This window comes from Ambystoma mexicanum, chromosome 2q (assembly GCF_040938575.1).
Source record: "Ambystoma mexicanum isolate Mex_15411 chromosome 2q, UKY_AmexF1_1, whole genome shotgun sequence".
Classification (NCBI taxonomy): domain Eukaryota; kingdom Metazoa; phylum Chordata; class Amphibia; order Caudata; family Ambystomatidae; genus Ambystoma; species Ambystoma mexicanum.
In genome coordinates, this window is record NC_090924.1 from 1,042,751,199 (window position 1) to 1,042,765,934 (window position 14,736).

General features: G+C 38.9%; 1 long non-coding RNA gene across 1 annotated transcript; it reads left to right on the top strand.

Moving 5' to 3' along the window:
• The first annotated feature begins 3,564 nt into the window (after positions 1-3,564).
• Positions 3,565-13,686, top strand: LOC138569055 (uncharacterized). The gene is made up of 2 exons (XR_011303089.1): positions 3,565-3,868; positions 13,480-13,686. It is a non-coding gene; the product is annotated as an uncharacterized lncRNA (long non-coding RNA).
• The last annotated feature ends 1,050 nt before the right edge of the window (positions 13,687-14,736 follow it).

Below are 14,736 nucleotides of genomic sequence, written 5' to 3' on the forward strand. Positions count from 1 at the left end.
GATAGGACGGAGCATGTGGTATCCGCTTATATGCATTTCATGGCTATGGGGTCAGATTATGTAAATTCCTGGATTCAATTTAAAGAAGTTTGGTTGAATGAAATTAATTTGGAAATATCTGAGGAGGAGTGGGAGGATCTACTCAGAACGGGCCCCAAGGCACAAATGGACACATGTTTACGGTTAATAAGTCACAAATTTGTTGTGAGAATTTATTGGACCCCAGAAAGAATTCACAAACTTAAATTCATGAATGACGATGTGTGCTGGAGTTGCGGAAAGGATAGGGGGACTTTTTTACACTTACTCTGGAGCTGCTTGCGTGTGCAAACTTTCTGGAAGAAGGTTTTAGATAGAATAGACATGGTTCTCAATATAAATATTCCTAGGTCAGCAGCGCACATGATCTTATTGTTACACAGAGGAAGATGCTCAATTACAAGGGAATATGGTGCATGGATTTATAAGGCCTTGGTGGCTGCTGTTAAGTTAACTCTTAGGGTTTGGAAAAGCAGGAAAAAACCTGTTACGAAGGACTAGTTAGTAGAAATGCAAACGTTATCAAAATGTGAAAAAGTACTACTAGTACATGAAGATCGTGAAGATTTACATCTTTCTTTATGGAGTCCATTCAATAGCTTATATTAGTGATTTTTTTTCTTCTGTTTGTTGGTGATGTCTACTTGGTATTGTATGTGTCAATGAGTTACATTTTACAATGTATATAATATGTAATTATCACTGTTGGGTTATGAGTTGCATAGGATTGCATGATGATTTAAGATAGTTCGCTCTTATTATATCGATATGGAATATTAGTATGTTTAAAGGTTTACAGTTATGTGATGTTGCTGATATCCATATGTATTGGAAACACATGTTTATTATACACAAATTTAATTTTACAAAAAGAAGAAAAAAAAGAAATGTGTGTGTCTGTTTATTAGCAGCATCAGCTAATGCGTTCACATGGGAAATGTGGTTACTAAGGGGTTGGTATGTAGTAGACGGATAGTAAACGAGTGTCCAGAGGATTGCTAGTTAACAGTGTTTTTCATTCGGTAACCTAAGGATGTGGTGAAGCCTATTTGCTTTCAAAACAAATCAAAGTCATGGGTAATGTCGAAGGCAAATCTTGAGTCAATGTAAATATTTACTGTTTGTTGTCTGGAAGTTTATATGCATGTGTTAGGGCAGCTAACTTTGCAACTTGAGAAGTAAAGACATTGGGCAATTTACTTGTTTCCACTATTTTTTGAAGTAAACAAACTGCATAACCAACTTTCAATCAGCCTTGTTTGTTTCTGATGCAAGAACTGTCTGCAAAGTACTCTAGTACAGGGATCTGGGGTATAAAAATCAATCTGTTATTGCTACACAGCCATATGGTTCATTGTCATGCTATTCTCCATCCAAAGGGTGGGTAACAATGAGGTTGGATTCAAGTCTGGCAGCATGTCAGCGTTATATTTGAGGAATTCAACAACAGCATTTCTTGTTTGGTCAGTTGTGAGAGGGACATGTCCTGTGTTTTTTATTTTCAATAATAGGGCTTGTATGGCATGTGGGACAGCTACTAACATCTAACAATGATCTTAGCACAATACATTGACATTGCTACATTGTGGTTCCAGCAGCAGCTACAGACAAAAAACATGGCGGCCTTCTGGCAGCAACAGGGTCTAAAATAGTATTGTAATAGGCTAGTGGTCTCAGTTTCAGTCTGTGTGTTGTGTGAGGCCAGCTAGTAAATATCCATTACTTTTGTGACAATAAAGTGTGAATTTCTTTTTGTAACTAGACAGCCCCAATGCTGGCACATTATACTGTGCTCCTTTAGTTGTTCCAAAAGCCTTTACTGGTTCCTCTGCCTGCTGCAATGTAATGGTTTTGCTATCTTTGCATATCCCAATATCAATTACCTACAACAACCAGTCATACCTAGGAAACGTCACATCTGGGTTACAGTCGGGGACTTCAAACTGCTTTCTCTGGATGATTAAGTTATGAATATGTATTCCTGCATGATGTCATGTCCTCAATAATAAACACTTTCCCCACACAATAGCAAGTTATGCCTAGGAACATTATGCCAAGTTTGCAGGTTTCATGTGAATGGGATATTAGAATGAGGTCATCTACATAATTCACTAAAACTGACTGTGCTGGAAACTTGATGTCATCCAAGTCCAGTTAATTGTTTGGAGAAAAGAGTCTGGGATACTGTGTACCCCTGTAGGAGGTGTGTCCAAGTCTATTGAATTCCTTAATAGGAAATGCTAAACAAATGGCTTTTATTCAGGTATATCAGCATGGAAAAAGAATGTGGAATAGGGGTCCACCACAGTGAAATATATAGACATAGGTGGAGTAAGTCATCTACATACTATAATAACACTGACTGTCCCAGATACTTGATGTCATCCAAGTCCTTTTTCAGTTGTTGGGAGAAAAGAGTGGGGGTTTTGTGTACCCCTGTGGGAAGAGTTTTCACATATACTGGATACTTTTATAGGAACCAGTGAACAAATATTTACACTCTTGATGTATGGTTAGGGAAAGGAATTCAAAACAGGGGTCCACCAATGTCAAATGCATAACCATTGGTGGAATACGCAGCATTTATAATATCCTGAACAAATCTATATGTTTCTCTTCCAATTTTTCTACATACAATATAGGATATTACATGGGCTGTTTGTTGATACTATTATTCCTTGTCCTATGTTACTGGGGCGGTATGCTCCTCTGCATCTGGCCATAACTTCAAATTTGGGTCAACCACTTTGTCTGATGCATTGTTTATACATACAATTTCATTGTTATGTGCTAACCAAATGGAGTTTGAGACTGCTGCCAACAATCTGGTCATTTATGGCGATAGGTGTGTGATGTTGGCCTCTTCAGAATGTATCAGTGTATTGTGCAGCATGGCTAACACTGCTTCCGTATTCTTGTCAAGGACCTGTAAGGATATTTGGCATGTTACAGCACAGAGTACAGCACTACTGCACAAGTAGCATTACAGCACTACTGCACAAGTAGCATTACAGCACTACTGCACAAGTAGCATTACAGCACTACTGCACAAGTAGCATTTTTTTTTTGCAGCACCACCACAAGGGTGCGGTGCATTGCTATATGGGTTAGCAGATTAACAAGGAAAGACAGGCTATTCAGTCAAAAAACGATTTTAACATATAAGATGCAAAGCTATTTTTACAGTTAAAAGCACACGTGTTCATTTAAAAATGCACACTATTTTTCACCTGAAATGCCTATATTGCTAGAGACACATTTGAAAATTAACAGCTAACATATTAACCATTAACCTGACTAATAAAACCTTATTTTATTATAACTCACTAATAAAATGTGTTCTCTACTGCAGAATTAGGCATATTTTGAAAACCAGTTAAATGAGTGTGCAGATTTTTCCTCTCTTCTCTGCATGATTATCCGTGTTGTTGTGCACAGTAACTGCAGGAGGAAGGAAGTCAGATTTGCAACAATTGCAAATGTATAAGCGAAGCTATTGTTTAAAAGTAGGAGGATGAGAGATGATGGATTTCATTGGAACACGTCATAAAGAGGGCTGAGAGGAAAGTTTTAGTGGGCAGTAGCAGGGAAAAAGACAGGCAGACATCTTTCTGCACTACTGGGGAGAAGACCTGGCTGTGGGGGTGTCCTGCTGCAGTCGAGACTGGGGAAAGCTGAAAGAATTACATTTCCACTGGCAGAGGCTGTCCTATCTGAAAAAGCTGAGAATTCCAGGCAATGACCCCGGCTTGAGAAGGCAAGCGTCCCTTTTCGTTGGAGTTAAGCCAAGAGAGCCACATTCACAGAGAGAATCCTCTAAACAGATAAGGTAATTACCTAACTGGGGGAGCTGTGTGTGTGCACGAAAGTATGCAGTCAGTGTAGAAAAATGAAAGTCCCGTGCGTGTCTTAATCAAGTGCTAATGTTGCAATTTAAGTTCTGTTCTCCGCCACTATAATTGCAGTGTGTCATTGAAAATGCTTTGATTGTTCCCTTTTATTGCTGTAAAGAATGAGATTATGTCTAAATGCAAATTTTATAATACAGAAAATATTTGAAAACAGACGGGTGGTTTATTTTCTATTTACCATTACAATGCCAATGATGTGGGGAGATTTTTAAACAGTGCAATGGTCATTTTAAGACAGATGTGTGTATGTCAGAATCAGTATGAATAATTGTGAGTGACTGTAGTATAACTTGTTGGAGGTACATGAGCCAACGGGAAGAGAGACTCTCTGAACATAGCTCCCTACCGTATATAAGGTAGTGGAAATTACCACAAGACTACCACATATAGCTCTCTGTCGTAAATAAGTCAGTGAGTTTGCCCATGGTGGCGCACCAACACTATCCCTGGAAATTGTGGTTTCCCTAGAATGCAGGTCTGAGGTCTCTCTAGTGATCACACGAAAAATCTAAGCGAAGATAAGGGATTCTGGACATTGGGGCCACAAATAAAACAAGGGAATTATGCTCACCAAAATACCACCAACCACGTATACCAAATATGCAGGTCTGGGTGCTGAAATAATGCATGTCCATTGTATTATTGTTGCACATGGCCAAATCTGAATACAAAGAGTGATTATTGCTAAGTTATTTCTCAGCGGTAATAAAATACCGTCAGGCCCCAAATCTCCACAAAATACCCTACATATTTATGGTGCGTTGCAGGCCGGGAAAGTGATCATAGAGTACCTACTGGGCGTGGCAAGCGTGTCTCACACTGCCATTTGCACATTAAAGGGAACCCATTTTATAATAGCAGTGTGCCACTAAAAACGAATTTCAGAATGTCACAAAGGGAAACCACATTCTCAGATCTAGTGCAATATTTAGAGGCAAAGTTATTTGCACATGGGAATTGGTCTTCGAACAGTACCTTAGAATGGAGTAACCGCATTCAGGGTGAGGTGCAGAAAGAAAAACTAGACAATATTTTTGCAGAAGGCAGCATAATTCAGGTCTGCCTTACAAGATTATTGAATGCAGCCGATAAAAGTGCAGAGAAAGACTGTTTAATACGGCTATGCGGCAAAATATGGTTTATTTTAAACAAGTCACTGCGAATGCAAGAGAATGATACTCAGCTAATTAACAGGTTAAAGACTGAATTAGATGGGGCAAGTAAAAATCAGGAAATGTTGAGAGCAGAATTGGATGTATGCCAAAAAGACATGCAATTAAAATGCAGAGACTTTGATACTCAGTTATCCAAAAACAAGAAACAATTTGAAGATAGTGAGCAAGAATTGACACACTTAAAAGCCTTAGTGGATCACATTAGGCAGGATAAAGATGAGGTTGTTTCAGAAATGCAGATTTTACAAAAAGAACATTGCGAAAAAGAAGGTGATCTCCAGAGTGTAGAACAAGAAATGATTAAAATGATCCAAGAAAGAGACAAGAGAAGTAAAGAGTTCAATGAATGCCAAATGCAAATGTGCGATATGCAGGAGGCAATTAATAAAATGAGTGATGAAAATAATTATTTGCATGATGAAGCCAACAGACTCCTTAAAAAGTGTAAGGACTTAGAACAGCAAATGTGCATTCCCAGGTCCCAGGAGAGGCGGCAGGGCACCACATTCAATGGAGTGGAGGTGAATTCTAGCTCTGCCCAAAGAGCTAGTGCCCCAGTGACTGGGCCGGTGACTGAACTTGGTTGCAGCGCCCTTGGGGGATTTGATACTCCCATTGGGGGCAGCCACCAATCTCATACACCTGAAAACAGGATTGAATCACAAAATAGTGCAATTCCATGCATTGCAACAAGTAGCCCCATAAAAATAATGAAATCCATTAAAGCCCTGATCAAACCATTTAAAAAGGGAGGTGAATGCTGCATTGAGGATCACTTAGAAGCGGTGCATGACATTTTTAAAGCGCTCCAGATACCTAAGGAACAGTACAGACAATATTTTCATTTAACTTTAGATGCCCCGACGGCCAGCATCATAAGGGGATTAAATGAACAGCAGAATATGACATGGCTGGAGTTTGAAAAAGAAATTAGGCGCCATTTTTCTCCTTTTCAGTCATTGCAGGAGGCAAAGAAAGTTGCGTACACTATTACTGCTGGACCTAATACATCACCTCGCCAATTTTTACAAGACTTAAAAAGAGCATTCTCTCGCTTTGATGTATCTTTTGACTCAAATTCCAATGAGTTTAAAACCGCATACTTCTATGGGCTACAGAAAGACATTATATCCCAATTGGTCCGTGAATTTGACCGTGACAAGTCCCTTGAATGGATTGTACATCAAAGCACCAAGCTATATGAGGTACTCTATTGTCAGGGTAGAGAAAGTGATAAAATGAAAGATACTAGGCCTAAATCTAAAGAACCCTCAGCCACAGTAATGGAAATCAGGTCAGCCAAAATGTCCCTTGAGTCTGCTCAAAGCCAAGGTAAAAATAATGTGACACCTGAACAAAGGGGTAATCAACAAAGATCGCCATTTACTGTACCAATATTCCAATCACATGATCCTAGTAATAGAGAGAGCTACATCAGCCCTAGATATTTAGGAGATAGACCCCGGGTAAGATACCGGTCTGATATGGCAGGTATGAACAATAATCAGAGACAAAATCAAGATCAAAGAAATGATGGTCCCTACCAGTCATTGGGGACACAGAGCAGATTTGATCCCAGCACCATGATATATGGTAATCAGGATAGGCCCCGATATGTGGATCGATTTACTGATAATGGAAATCAATATAGGGGCCAGTACCCACAATCTGAGAAACAGGACATGAAGCAAAACGTGAACTACAGTCCACGCCAGTACAATGATTCCCCACCAGGGGACTATAATCAAAGGATGGGTGCAACCCGCTCCCCTCCACAAATGAATCAAGAGTTCAGAAACCATCCCAACCGGTATCAATCACCTGAGAGGTATCAGAATAGATCCAATCAGGGGGAAAACAACCAATATCGACCTAGGCCACAGAAAGAGGATCCTAGAGAGGTGGAAAGGTTCCAATGCCTTGAGGCCCAAGTGAAAATGTTAGCTGAGCAAATAGGAAAGCTCTATACAGCGCAAAAACAACCTTCCAAAGAGGGGGCTGATGGCCATAGCAATGACCGGGGGGCTTCCGAAAAGTGACTAAGTACTCATGATAACTGCAGTGCCAAAATGACAGATTGCTCTGATATAATTTTGCATAACGACTCTGAGATGTCTAATGGATTAAAAATGAAAGTACCAGTAAATGAAATTGTGATAGAAAGTGCAAATACTTCTAAAAAAGAGGTACGGTTTAACTTAGAGCTAAATAAAACAGTAAAGATTTGCACAAATGAAAAAGAAACATTAGGAATTCCAAAAGAACAAAGGGACAGATTTAAGAAAAATGACTCATGCATGGGGAATACCAGTGAACAGGGAGTAAGTGGGGATGCCATAGCTCCTTCCCTGGGCAAGCAAAACAATTACCAAACACAGACAGAAAAAGGAAATACTCACAAGGAGGGTACAAGTCAATCACCTGAAAAATTCTTTGAGCCACATATTTTTGAAAAGGCTGAAAGGGCTGGTATTACACTAAATGATCACAAATGCACAGAATTAAAAAATGACAAATTGCTGAATGATGTTGTGACACATGTTCAGTTGGAAGGTTGTAATGTGGTCTCTGATGTTACCCAGATGGATGGGCGAACGGTGGCCACACTCCAAAAAACCTCTGAACATGGAGAAATGAATAAAATATCTCGCACAGAAATGGGTAAAAAGGAGGGAAAAATGTCTTTTCATTTACCAATGTGCTTAGCCAAAAGTGAAAAAGGCCTGAGAAAGGTGAGCCCTGAAATCAGTAAGAATTCACATTTCTTATGTGTATTAGAGGAAGTTGAGGACAGATATTATGCACCCATCACTGTAGAAGAAAAATGCCACACCTTTGCTATGATTGACACTGGCGCACAGGCCACAATTATGTCCAAGGAGCTGGTAAAGAGTATCAATGAAGGGAGGCCTCCACAGAGTCAGATCACAGTGAAGGCAAATCAAGGCCCAGTGCATAACTTTAATGGGGAGGAGGTGCCCATCATAGGTGTAACTGAGGTTGACATAAAAATAGGAAAGCACAGAATGAAACAAGAGGTATTGATCACATCTATTTGTGAAATTCCATTTCTGATGGGGACAGATTGCCTGAAAAGATTGTCTCCTCTCATAGATGGGGTGAATGGAGTGCTGTGGTCCTTAACCAAAAAACCATTGAGGCCTAAGAAACTAAAATCACAAAACAGCAATATAAAAGAATGTCACACCGTTGCCAAAACAAATGATGCTGTGGAGGTATATCTCCAGAATAGCTGCATACCTAGTGTCACTGTTATATTAAGGTGTCAAGACAAAGATCAGAGCGACAATGAAAAACTACCTGTACAAATATACTTGGACCCAAGGAAAGATTGGCAGACTGCCATAGACGAACACACATTACGTTTCTATTTAAAAGAGAATACATGCAAACAGAATATTGTTCCTAAAACAGATTCAGAAAAACACATTACCACTCTGGCAGAGATACACATGGAAGATGAGCAACCATGGGTTCACGCTGGTATAAATGATTATCTTAAAACAATAAAAGCCACTTTAGCGCTTGAACATGAAAGGAGTTTCATTAATGAGAAATTGTTGCAAAAAATTATGGAGAGGGAAGAAATCCCGAAATTTAGGATTAAAAACCAATATGTTTCTGGGTTGGACAGTCCAGACTTTGAAAACCGAATTACAGGCAGATGCATGCTTAAAATTAGCATTGGGCAGAAAGCAATTTACCATAATGTATGGATAGTGAGTGGAGCACAAAATGAATTTTACATGGGCAATGACATCATGCACAGAATGTGTATGGTGTTAGATTTCCTTAATCAAAAAATATGGTCACGCCTAGGTGGGCCGGCGCCTGAATTTGGAGACAAAAGAAGGGCTTATCATTGTGCACAACTAGTTCCTTATGCAGTCGAATTACAGATGAGGAAAAATACTATTGTTCCTGCATTTACAAAACAGTTTGCAATAACACTGAAATGCAAAAATGGACAGCAGATGAAAGGCTCTGATGCATTTGTATGCCTGAATGAATCCATAAAACAGCAAGGCCTGGATTATGAATACATTCCATTGGTAGACATTGGTGAGGGATCTGTAAAAATCATGGTAAATAATAAAGGTTGTCAGGACGTTCATTTAGAGGAAAACTCCCCATTAGGAATGGCCATACAAAAATCACATTATACGGCAGATTTAAATAACATGGTGATTGGGAATATTCCTGAAAAATATGTAGATGCCAGGGGCGAGTTACCAGAACACCTGGACTCTCAGCCCAAAGGAATATTTAAAATTCATTCTGTGTATCCTTATGATGCAAATGAAACAGTGTGCTGCCATCAAGAGGATTGCATAATATTTAATTTAAATGAAAATGAAACAGGAAATCAGCCCATTGAAGTGGAAGCTGATCTGCCAAAATATTTGAAAGTGGCAGCTCTACAAAAAGACACAGCCACACAGTTAGAGGAAAGCGCTGAGATTCCTTTACCAGAAGAGTTTCCAGAATTTTCCAGAATGGTAGAAGAGCAGATCTCCTTAGCGGATGCATGTAACAGCGATGAGGATCGACGCAATCTGAGGGAAATATTTATGGAGTTTAAGGATGTATTTGCAAAAGATGCTTATGATTGTGGTTTAACTGATTTACATGTGGCCACACTACCAGAAGGTTGTAGCAGAAATCCAGTGTTTGTACGCCAGTATAGACTACCGCTGGCATGTTTAGAATCATTGGCAGAGATTATTAAAAATTTGGAATCACGGGGAATAATTAGGCCCATTCATAGCACATCCAATACGCCTATTTTAGGTGTGTTAAAGCCAAATGGTCAATGGCGGCTGTGTGCAGACTTAAGAGAGTTAAATAAAAGAGTACCAGTATCTAGATGGCCACTACCATTCATTGATCAGGGCCTAGCTCAGATACATGGTTCAAATGTATTTACCACGTTAGATCTCACATCTGGATATTGGTGTGTGCCATTGGCAGAGGAGATACAACACCTATTTTCCTTTACATTTGACAGGACTCAATATGCCTGGCTTAGAGCTCCGTTCGGGTACATCAATAGTGGGAGTGAATTTGGCATATTTTTGAGAAAGGCCATGCCGGATGCAGCGGAAAGAGGGACAATAGTTTATGTGGATGATGTCTTGATAAAAAATGAAAACCTTAAAAGCCATTTTGATGAAATAAGACATGTGCTTGGCCAATTGCAGAAAGCAGGCGCCAAAGTATCTTTGCAAAAAGCACAATGGTGCAAGAAAAAAGTGAACTTTCTAGGGCATGAAGTGACTGAACATGGGCTAAATCCACAAAGGAAGAAAATAGAGGCCATACAAAGATTAAAAGATCCTAAAAATGTGAAAGGAGTAAAAAGTTTATTAGGGATAACAGGCTATAACAGAAAGTTCATTGAGAATTATGCAGAAATCACTCAACCATTGACTAAACTGCTTAAACTAAATACTCCCTGGAAATGGGGAAGAGAGCAGTCTGATGCAGTGGCTAGATTGAAGGAATGTATTGTAAAGGCACCATGTTTAGCATACCCCAAAAAGGACAGGGATTTCTTTATAGAAATAGGCTTTTCTGAACATTGTATGTCAGCAGTGTTATCACAAAAACACGATTTGAATCACAAAACCATTGCATATGCAAGTAAGGCATTTTCCCAAGTTGAAATGAAATTTAATGAATGCGAAAAGGCCCTATTAACCACTGTGTGGGCGCTACAACATTTCCGCCCCATTGTTCAGGGAGAAAAGGTGATTATTGAAACAAATCATCAACCTTTGCAATTTTTAGAGAGTAAAAGAATTAGATCAGGCAATCTAGCGCAATCCAGAATCACTTCATGGACGCTGGCATTACAAGGTTTTCCCGTAGAAGTAAGATATGGACAAAATAAAAAGAGCCCAATTGCTCAAGGGTTAGCTGACTTACATGACTGTGCAGCTGAACAAATAACAAATGAAATGGATGTGGAAGCTAGTTTGCAGGAGTTTGAACAATCACCACACAAAGCTTTTGATGAAAAAACATGCAAGGATTTGCCAACTGTATATGTGGATGGTTGTGCTTTTCACATTGAAAATGACAGTAATAAACAATTAGTGGCAGGAATAGGAAATGTCTGGTTGAAATGTGAAGGCGTTCCTAGTATAGGGATGAGGATTGGAGATAGGAGCAGTCAGGTAGCGGAATTGGCAGCCATCTATAAAGCAATTGCTACTGCAGTTGATAAAAAGTTCAGTGAAATTGTCCTGGTGACTGATTCTGACTATGCACGGAATAGCTTTGTGGAGTATTTGCCTGGTTGGAAAGCAAGAGGCATGGTTACATACAACAAAAAGCCACTTAAACATGGAAAAATGATACAAGCCATAGACAAATTGGTGTCAGAAAATAATTTAACAATATACTGGAGAAAAATTCGTGGGCATTTAAAAACACCAGGAGAGGATAAGGAGGGAAATGATAAGGCAGACCATCTGGCTAAGATTGGGGCTGTGATGGGAGAATTGCTACCTATTGATTATTTAATGGGTGAAATACAAATTGATGCAGTCACACGTTCTAAAGCACCAAAGGAGGTAGATCAACCGGTGATGCAGTGGAGTCATGACACGCCAGACCAAGATTTGATTGAGGCACAAAAGAATGATCAAATTTTGGGAATCTATTATAATCATTTGATAGATCCTGAAAAAAATCCTTTAACAGAAAATGATTGTATGGGAAAAGAAGAGTTGAGGGTGTTATTAAAGAACAAAACACGAATTAGATTACAGGATGGGCTCATGATTAGAGAGTCCATAACAGGGCAAATACAGTGGGTAGTACCCCTTTCATTCAGAGGACTAATGCTACACCATGCACACGATGCCATAACTGCAGGCCATAGAGGTTCACAAAAGACATTAGAAATACTAAAAGATTATGCTTACTGGCCACATATGTCCCAAGATGTGGAATTATATACTAGAGGATGTCTAGTATGCGCCCAATTTAAACCTGCTTCACCAATGCATAGAGCACCATTGATGAAAAGAGGCCTAACTCTCCCATGGTCAGATTTGCAAATAGACTATGTAGGTCCTTTAAAAAGGTCGAGCAGGGGACACCGCTATATTTTGAGTGTGGTATGTTTGATGTCAAAGTGGATTGAGTGCATTCCCGCACCAGATTGTAGTGCGCAAACAGCAGCCACATTGCTGGTGAACCATGTGTTCTCAAGGTTTGGGTTGCCACAAAGAATTGAGTCAGACAGAGGAAGTCATTTCACAAGTACTCTAATGAGTAAGGTATGGCAAATACTAGGTGTGAAAAGGAAACTACATATCGCATATCGGGCGGCGTCTTCAGGTACAGTTGAAAGAAGCAATAGGTCTGTTGTGGACATTTTAAAGAAATTTGTGGCAGAAGCAGGTTCCAGCTGGGATTTGCGTTTACCATTGGTTTTGATGGCAATCAGGTCGACTCCTGCCAAAGCAACAGGTGTTAGCCCCCATGAGGTCTTAACAGGTAGGAAAATGGTGTTACCACAACACCTACTATACAGAACACATGAGCAAACTCTAGTGAGTGCATCCACAGTTCATGAATATATTGATGAACTGAGGAGGCATTTGCAACATGCATTTGCTTTTGTGCAGAGAAATCTGGAAAGAGCTGCTGACAGTGCTAAGTCATATTATGACAAAAAGACATCAGTAAAGGAATACAATGTAGGGGATCAGGTGTACAAGTTTCATTTTGGAAAAAGTAAACAGAAAAATTCTAAATTTCTGGCAGCCTGGCAGGGGCCATTCCGAATTATAGATAAAGTCTCTCCTGTAGTGTATAAAATTTTGAAAAATGAAGGTGAAACAGCAATAGAGCAGTTTGTCCATGTAAATCAAATCAAACCATGCCATCCCAGACATGAGATCAGGCAGCTTGAGCATGTGGAAACGGATAGAGTCCCTTGAGAAAATAAATGGGTGTGATCAGGAGGCAGTGACAAAGAAGTTAAAAAAAAAAAAAAAAAAAAAAAAAAAAGTTGATTGTTATGATGGCACATAAACACTGTAATATATGTGAAAATATATAATATAAATAAATAAATAAATAAATAAATAAATAAATAAATGCACATATGACGGAAGCTCGTGGTTGGTGTGCAGAGAGAAAGTGTATTAAATATTGAATGCTGTTTTATATGTGTTTGTTTTCTTTTAACTTGTGTTTAATTTCAGAAAAAAAAAAAAAAACGAAGTATTTTTACCAAGCATGTTTTATTTTTGGCAAAAGGATGAAGTTAGTATTGTGCTATGTACTTAATCTGTTTATTTTCTATTTTGATTTAGACGATTAACATTATTTGATCGGAGGTTCCGGGATCAGAGGCCACGGGAGACGATGGAGTCCTGGAGTCCCCTGGATGAAGACCAAAAGATGCCTGCCTCCAGGTGGAGGTGAAGACAAAATAACCGGAATGCCAAAAGAGATGACTACTGTGGATTCAAGATTGCCAAGATGAAAAAGTACTCGAATGAACCGAATAACATCGCTGGCCGGGACATACCAAAAGAGACAAAGCAAAAGTTCCGGCATATGAAGTTCCACGTATTTATTATTTTAATTATTTATTTTAACTTGTTATATTACTTATTTGTTTTAGTTAATTGTTTTATTTCATTGTTTTTAATTGACTTGGAAAATTTAAACTTAAAGTAATGCCACTTCCACTGAGAAGGCAAATGTGGAACATTTTATGAACTGATGGACTCAGATGAAATGTTAATTGCAAATTTTCATTGATGCACATGAATATTCATTTTGTTGGATTGCTATATTGTAAAAAAAAAAAATAGAACAAGTTGTTTTTAGGAATTGGCTTGGATTATAGCCAAATTCTAAAAACAAAAGGAGGGTATATGTAAGGATATTTGGCATGTTACAGCACAGAGTACAGCACTACTGCACAAGTAGCATTACAGCACTACTGCACAAGTAGCATTACAGCACTACTGCACAAGTAGCATTACAGCACTACTGCACAAGTAGCATTTTTTTTTTGCAGCACCACCACAAGGGTGCGGTGCATTGCTATATGGGTTAGCAGATTAACAAGGAAAGACAGGCTATTCAGTCAAAAAACGATTTTAACATATAAGATGCAAAGCTATTTTTACAGTTAAAAGCACACGTGTTCATTTAAAAATGCACACTATTTTTCACCTGAAATGCCTATATTGCTAGAGACACATTTGAAAATTAACAGCTAACATATTAACCATTAACCTGACTAATAAAACCTTATTTTATTATAACTCACTAATAAAATGTGTTCTCTACTGCAGAATTAGGCATATTTTGAAAACCAGTTAAATGAGTGTGCAGATTTTTCCTCTCTTCTCTGCATGATTATCCGTGTTGTTGTGCACAGTAACTGCAGGAGGAAGGAAGTCAGATTTGCAACAATTGCAAATGTATAAGCGAAGCTATTGTTTAAAAGTAGGAGGATGAGAGATGATGGATTTCATTGGAACACGTCATAAAGAGGGCTGAGAGGAAAGTTTTAGTGGGCAGTAGCAGGGAAAAAGACAGGCAGACATCTTTCT